Below are 7,558 nucleotides of genomic sequence, written 5' to 3'. Positions count from 1 at the left end.
GTAGCACTGATGATCAATTTCCTTAGTCCCTCAGGATCAGCCTGGATGGCACCTGCCCTGGGTCCCTCTGTCCTTGGGTGGGGGAAATAGGAACGAGTCTGCACAGGTATTCTCTTATTTATCGTTAGGGAGGGCCACATTTGAACAACACGGCAGACAAGATGAGGCATGGCCACGTTCATGAGGATGTGTCTGTACATCCACAAGAACATCTTGGACAGACGTCGAAGTTAGGAACGCAATTCTGCATATTGGCTCTAGCTGTCCTGAGACTGCCACTTGACCTGAATGCTGGTTTGACAACACTGAGTAGAGAAAACAGTGATTAGTTTAAATACTGTGATCAATACAAAAGTTCCAAGGAGCAGCAGAAGGAGAAATTGTAATCCGGACCGTGGAAATGTGCCAAAGCCTGTGGGAAGCCAACTAAACAAATCGTTCAGACTGGGTGTAGGATCGCTAAAGGCACTTCCGTACTTTCTCACGTGAGTTAACAAAAATGAGAGGTTGGAAGATTCATCAGGTATAAAAACACAACATTCAGCTTGGAAGACAGCACACGGACCACCTTGTGACCCACTTGTCATGTCCAGGGCCGTTCCATTTTGGAGGACGGCCTTTCTCATTAAAGACATTTCAGTATTCAATAGTGATATTCCAGTTCGGCTACTGTTAAGAGCCTGTTGGGTGAACTGAGTCAAGGCTTCTGTATGCAATATGACATCTTATAACCCTATAGAAGGAACAAATGGGGCAGCTAAGTGACTGTACCAGTGAAAACCTGCACGAGTCCACCTGGCTTTAAGGAGAGGGAGATTAGTGACAGTTGTTAATTTGGGGCAAGCCCTTCCTTGCATCCACGGGGAACCGAGGGTGCAACATCCTAGCCACCCAAGTGGAAGCCAGGGCCAAAGATTTATTCCACGTAGCCCCTGAGTTCCATTAGGGGCCACCCAGTAAATGCCTGGTCGTCAAGATCAGTCTGTCTCAAACCAGTCACTTTCTTTAAGTTTAATGGTGTTTTTGGACAACTCAGGGGGTATCCACCCCACGTCGTGAGTGCAGTTAGGTTGATCTTGTTTTGAGTGGGTTTTTTGTTCCCAGCAGAAAGGTGAGACACTTAGCACAATGAATTAGGGGAGGAATAGCAGAGAGATTGGTAATTAAATGTACTAAAGGATTTCTGGATTCACGTACAAAATGAGGCTTCTGATGACAAACCCAGCTGTCACAAAGATTTCCTCCTTTTGTAATAGATTGGGAGATGTGGAGGGAGAAAATAAGGTAAGACGCAACAGTGAGCAAAAGGTCCTGAGTCTGGGAGGAGGTGTCTCCTCAGATGTCGGTTTCTTCTCTTCCTAGTCAATTCGATTGGGAGGTCTCCAGGGTCTGTACAGCACCAGATGTCGGCTCTTTAGCTGTGAGATGTATCTCCAAGGTTAAATGTCTTCTAGTTCTGTAGCAGTGTCGGTGGTCAGGGCCACGTGGCAAGGTCCTTTCCATGGAGCTTGAGGGCTGTCCTCTTCCTCTGATGCTTCCAGAATACCCAGTCACCAGGCTCGAGACTGTGACCAACAGGATCCTTTACACTGGAATCTGGGACAGCATCTCTAACCTGTTGGTGATGGGCTGGGGCTAAGACAGTGGAGACTCACAGGAGCTGGTCACGCTCACATGAGACAACAGGGGAGCCGCAGAAGGTTGTGGACCAACAGACACTGATCTGCTGGTGACTGTCCATGTGGAGTTAGTCCATGTTCTCCAAAGAGGGCACTGCCAACAGTCAGCAAGGTCGAAGGCAATACCTTAGGCCGGGGGAGTCCAGTCTATAGGTATATTAAGAAATCTGAAAGAAAATTGGAATCCAACACCTACCAAGGTGCCACATAATTTCTCTCTCCACAATTACTCTCATTTTTTTGCCAAAGATAATCATAGTAAAACTAATTTTTTTACATTAAAAACTTGGCCTGATTGGTGGCCCGCCCCATGGCCAAGTGGTTGAGTTCACATGCTCTGCTTCGGCAGCCTGGGGTTCGCCAGTTCAGATCCTGGGTGCGGACCTACGCACTGCTCATTAAGCCATGCTGTGGCGGCGTCCCACATAGAAGAACCAGAATGACTTACAACCAGGATACGCAATTATGTACTGAGCTTTGGGGAGAGAGAGAGAAAAAAAAACTTGGCCTGATTATTTGCAGAAGTGAAAATAAGAGAGCCAGCCCTGATTGCCTAGTGGTTAAAGTTTGGTGGGCTCTGCTTCGGTGGTCTGGGTTCAGTTCCCAGGTGTGGAACCACACCACTCTTCTGTCAGTAGCCATGCTGTGGTGGTGGCTCACATAGAAGAAGTAGAAGGACCTACAACTAGAATATACAGCTACGCACTGGGGCTTTGGGGAGAAAAAAAAAGGAAGATTGGCAATAGATATTAGCTCAGGGCAAGTCTTTCCCAGCAAAAAATAAATAAAAAATAGATAAAATAAAAAAGTGAAAAAAAGAAAAGAGTACTCACTGAGAGCCAGCCCTCACGGCCTAGTGGTTAACGTTGGGTGCTCTCACTGCTTCGGTGGCCCGGGTTTGCTTCCCAGTTGCAGAACCACATCCCTTGTCTGTCAGTTACCATGCTGTGGAGGTGGCTCACCCAGAAGACCTAGGAGGCCCTACAACTAGGATATACAGCCATGCACTGGGGCTTTGGGGAGGAAAAAAAAAAGAGGAAGATTGGCAACGGACGATAGCTGAGTAGTAATCTTTCCCAGCAGGAGGGAAAAAAAAAATACCCACTGAGAGTTTCTGAATTCTGAAGGGGTCTGGTAGGGAGAAAAGGTAAATGTTCATCTTTGTTCACAAAGCTATGCCTTAGCAGTTTGTTGATGGCTTAAGAGAAAAGATTTCTTTAAATCTGGAAAAATAAAACATTAGCGCATCCTCCTCAGTTTTTGTAGTGCCGGGTAATTCATAACAAATATGAATTCTTGATCTTTTGTTAACAGTTTTATGAAGCCATCAGTTTCTCTATTAGAATTCTGTAATTTCTTATCCAGTTCAGCTTTGCCATCTGAAATTTTATGAGAAACCTGTGTTAGAATTACTCTAGAGAGTCAGCGTCAGACCCCTTCCATGAATCTCTCTGAAGATGAAACGTATCTGCAAAAGCGTCAGAGTAAAACAATAACTGCCTGTAAGTGACAAAAGACTTAAAATGGCATGGCTAAAGATCTGATTACAATGCAATTGATAAAGAAATTTGGTTATTTCTGTAACACACATTTTAAGATAATGGCTAGAATTACACCAGGACATATGAGATTTCTAGGAATTTTATATAATCTTTAGAATACGTATTAATAACATTTATTTACACGACATATCCTAAGAAGGCTTATCATCATTTATCTGACACTGCTTCCCATGCAATTTAACATACCAAATAAGCCTACTTAGTTTAAGATCTCCCTTTTTATAGGAAGAGAGAACAAATTCTTTGAGAGGTCCCAGGGGCACACTGGAAATTCTCAAAGTTAATTTCTGGTCAAAAGAAAGACTTTAAGATTTGAATTTGGAGAAGTTTGCAAAAACATCAAAATGTTTTAAAACACTTGGTCAAATAGGATCATATGTCACCGTGAAACAGTGCTCAGTTATCCATTTAACCAAAGTAACAACAGAAGATGTTAAAGGCAAACTTAGATAGTTAAACAGTTTTTGAAAACCTCAACTCTCCTAGTAGAGACCTCAGCTTTTTGAACATAAGAAATTATTTTGACAAAACATAGAATCCTTGCCTTTTAGGTAGACTTACTCAAAAATAAAGAAAACCTTTTATAATCTCTTTATCAAAAGCAGACGAGGGCCAGCCCCAGTGGCCTAGTGGTTAAGTTCAGTGCACTCCACTTTGGCGGCTTGGGTTCAGTTTCCAGGCACGGACCCACACCACTTGTCAGTGGCCCTGCTGTGGTGGTGGCTCACATAAAAAGAGGACGACTGGCAACAGATGTTAGCTCAGGGCAAATCTTCCTCAGCAAGAAAACCCAAAAAACACAAAAAAAGACAAAAAGTCCAAGAAAAATATCCTTTTAAGAGAGAGAAAGCTAAATTCTAATTTTCACACCAGCTTACTTTTGATATTAAAACTCATTTACTTAATTAAATTCATTTCAATCTTAGCCAACTTGACTATGCAAAAAACACTTTTTTTCAGGGTTCCTCTTCCACAAACCTTTGGAAGTTCTTTTTTACATTCAGAATTTGTCCTTTCTTCTTTCCCATAACCAGTTTTATTTTAGGACAAATTTACTTTCTTAACAAAAATATATCTCTATTCTTTATATCTTCTTTTACTGGAAACACGCATCTCACTTTCCTTGTATACAGAAATGTTTCCCTTATTCTTTTATATTAGTATTCTGTGGACTGGCAGATTTATAAATACCATCTAGAAAGATATGCTTTCTCAGAAAATTCCTCAGTGTGGCACAAAGCATGTTTATTAATAAACCCAATATTTTAGCTTTTTCTATAATGAGAAGCCAAAAGTAGATAAACCTTTATTTAGTAATTAATGTCTAATATTTTATCTTACTTTGAAATGGTCTGGATACTCAATAAGTTATCATTGAACTTAATTTAGCAAAACTTTAAGGTTTCAAGTTACCAAAATATTTTGAAGTTATTTTTAATTATATATACCATAACATGTAATTATTGGTTAAAAAGTTCACCTAAAAACTCTTCAATTTTACTTACATCTATTTAGTTTGCTTGCCCCTAATAATCATATTTAGGTTACCAACAAAAACTCCATGAGTCATCAGACAAAGTTAGCCATCAATTTTTTTCTGCTAAATTTTGTAACAAAGATAACATGAATTTGTTTGACCTTTAGTAACCCAGGTAGAACAAAAGTTTTATATTTAATGTTGATAGCTCTAAAGACAACAAACTGAAACTCTCTTTAATACTGAATATTTTTCTAGATCACGTGATCCTGAAATTTATTTGGGTTAATTTCTATTACATTTAGAAGTAATTTATATAAGCACTTACTTTAAGCCAATTAAATAGAACTCTTTTAGAACTTATACCCTCTGGAGGTAGGAAAATATCACATATATATTAACATACACATATGTAGACACACACACATAGAGACCCCACAGCTATTGTTTTGAAATTACTGCCATGAATCAGGTTCAGGAATACAAAGCTCACTAGTCACAAAACAATTGAATCCAAGTTTTGTTTCTGCAGGTGGAATAAATTAAGGTTATCTGCTTGGATGGCTAAAGCTTTTCTCTACTAATATTTGTGGAGAAGACACTTAAGATGCTAGATTTTGGGCAAAAGTACTTCTATAGCTGGTTTTTTTGTTTGTTTTGTTGTTGTTTTTTGGTCTCAGGAACTGGTGATGGTTTAGATATCAGTTCCTGGAGAAGTTACAAGCTTTCTGAGATAAACAGGAGAGATTTTGGAGATTGGTGATGGGGAACGGGTGGAATCTGAACTGCCTCTAGAGCTGCATTTCCAGTTTTGCAAAGATTTGTAAGGTAAGGACAGTTGCTCTCTGCCTCAGAAATCAGGCTGTAACTGAAATGACATAGTAGGTTGATCTACTGGTTCAACTACATCGTCCCTAATTTGCTATTTGCTTCTTTCTCTCTGGGTGTATAGCTCTATTTTAACTTAGGGAAGAAGGCGTATATATATATATATATAAAGTCTTATCAGGCTCTGAATATCAGTTTCCAATTTGGCCAAATTTCTGATCATAAATTACTAAATCCTTTCAAATATCTTGTCAAGTTTCAGCAGGGACAAGTGGTAAACATTTCTAGCAGTATTAAACAATTTCATTGATTTTTTTTTTTTGAGGAAGATTAGCCCTGAGCTAACATCCGCTGCCAATCCTCCTGTTTTGCTGAGGAAGACTGGCCCTGAGCTAACATCCGTGCCCATCTTCCCCTACTTTATATGTGGGATGCCTGCCACAGCTTGACAAGTGGTGCGTAGGTCTGCACCTGGGATCTGAACTGGCGAACCCCGGGCTGCCAAAGTGGAACGTGTGAACTTAACCCCTGTGCCACTGGGCTGACCTTCAATTTCATTAATTTTTAATTTTAGTTTCCCCTTGACTATTTGAGGGAATAACATAGCAATTTCCTAGAAAATCCCTCAGAGTTCTCTTAACTCTGAGAGGAGCTCATATGGGGCCCTCCTTTGAAGGTAGATATAGGGGTGTCTGTAAAGCCATTAACTTAACAAAATTTGTATAGTTTTTTCTTTTAGGCACCTCTTATATCTTAAATTTTCATTATATTTTTGCAACAAAGCTTTCAAGAAGGTTATTTTGGAATTTTGAAGACTTTTCTTTTAAGCGCATGTCTTAAGTGATCTTATCTAATTGGAATGCTCCTTGTAATGATCAGCGTAACTCCTCTGAGGCTGGTGGAAATTTTGTGGGACTCTAGCTGGAAGTGGGGTTCAACCCACATTTCTCTGCAGCCACATCTGGCCACAAGTGGAGCATTTCTGTCTGACCACATTGCAGGCTCCAATCTGATGGTCACCAAGCCAAGCTCTCAGGACAGGAAACAAGCTAAGTAAGATCTTGCATGTTCTTTTGTTAAAATTTACAGCTTCTGAGATCTTGGTTTTTAAGCAGGTGTTCTGGAAGGTGGCTAGCTTGACACTTTAGAAACAAAAGATCACATTTAATCTGCTCTGCAGTTCTCAAATCTAGTGCACAGAAAGACACGTTTTAGAAGCTTGAAGGAATCCCAAAGTGGCCATTGTAATTTTAAATCATCTTTAGTATTTGGGACAAAAATTTACAAGAGGAAGGACCATAGTTCTTAAATATAAATCCAGCTGCGGTTCCTGAGGGAGGCTGATCACTTATGGTTGTTCTGGAACAACTGTTCCCCATAATTTAGAGGGGGCTGTTCTCGGATGACCATGGCAGGAGGGTCTATGTCTTGGATCGGGCATGTGCTGCTTGTGAGGACACTTCCCAGAGTGTCACCAATGGGCCGTTGGTCTCTCTCGTGCGTGTCTGGGAGATTCCTGGACACCAGGCGGTGTCAGGCTGCTTAAGGCACTGGATGCCCAATCCTTCAGGCGGCCTCCCGGACGAGCTTACAGAATTCTTTCTGACCCGGGAGCGGGTGTGTTTTTCTGTTGGGAGGCCCTTTGAGACCGCTGCATGTCACAGGCGGAGTCCCGGCACTTCTGCTGGGTTTCTAATCACCTAGAAACACCCCGAAAGGGGCCGGAAGGAGCAGTGTCTCTTATCTTTCGAATCAGAGCACCCTTATTTGGACAACAGGAGAAACTACGAGGCCTGAGTTGGTTATCAGGAGCAGCTGAATTTCAAATTGTAAGAGAATGTGGCCACTGGAATAAAACAAAAGACTACTTGAGCTCCGATAACACTCACCAAGAAACGTCCTTGAACGCACATCCCAGTGAAGACAGGAAAGAACCCCCCCTCCAAAGGAGCGAGGACAGAAATCCTTGAATCCAAACCTCCTGCCTTAAGCAGAGGCACAATCTTTCTTCC

The sequence above is a fragment of the Equus quagga genome, chromosome 15, assembly GCF_021613505.1.
Source record: "Equus quagga isolate Etosha38 chromosome 15, UCLA_HA_Equagga_1.0, whole genome shotgun sequence".
NCBI classification, from domain to species: domain Eukaryota; kingdom Metazoa; phylum Chordata; class Mammalia; order Perissodactyla; family Equidae; genus Equus; species Equus quagga.
The sequence above is the reverse complement of the archived record's forward strand: the minus strand, read 5'-3'. Positions refer to the sequence as shown.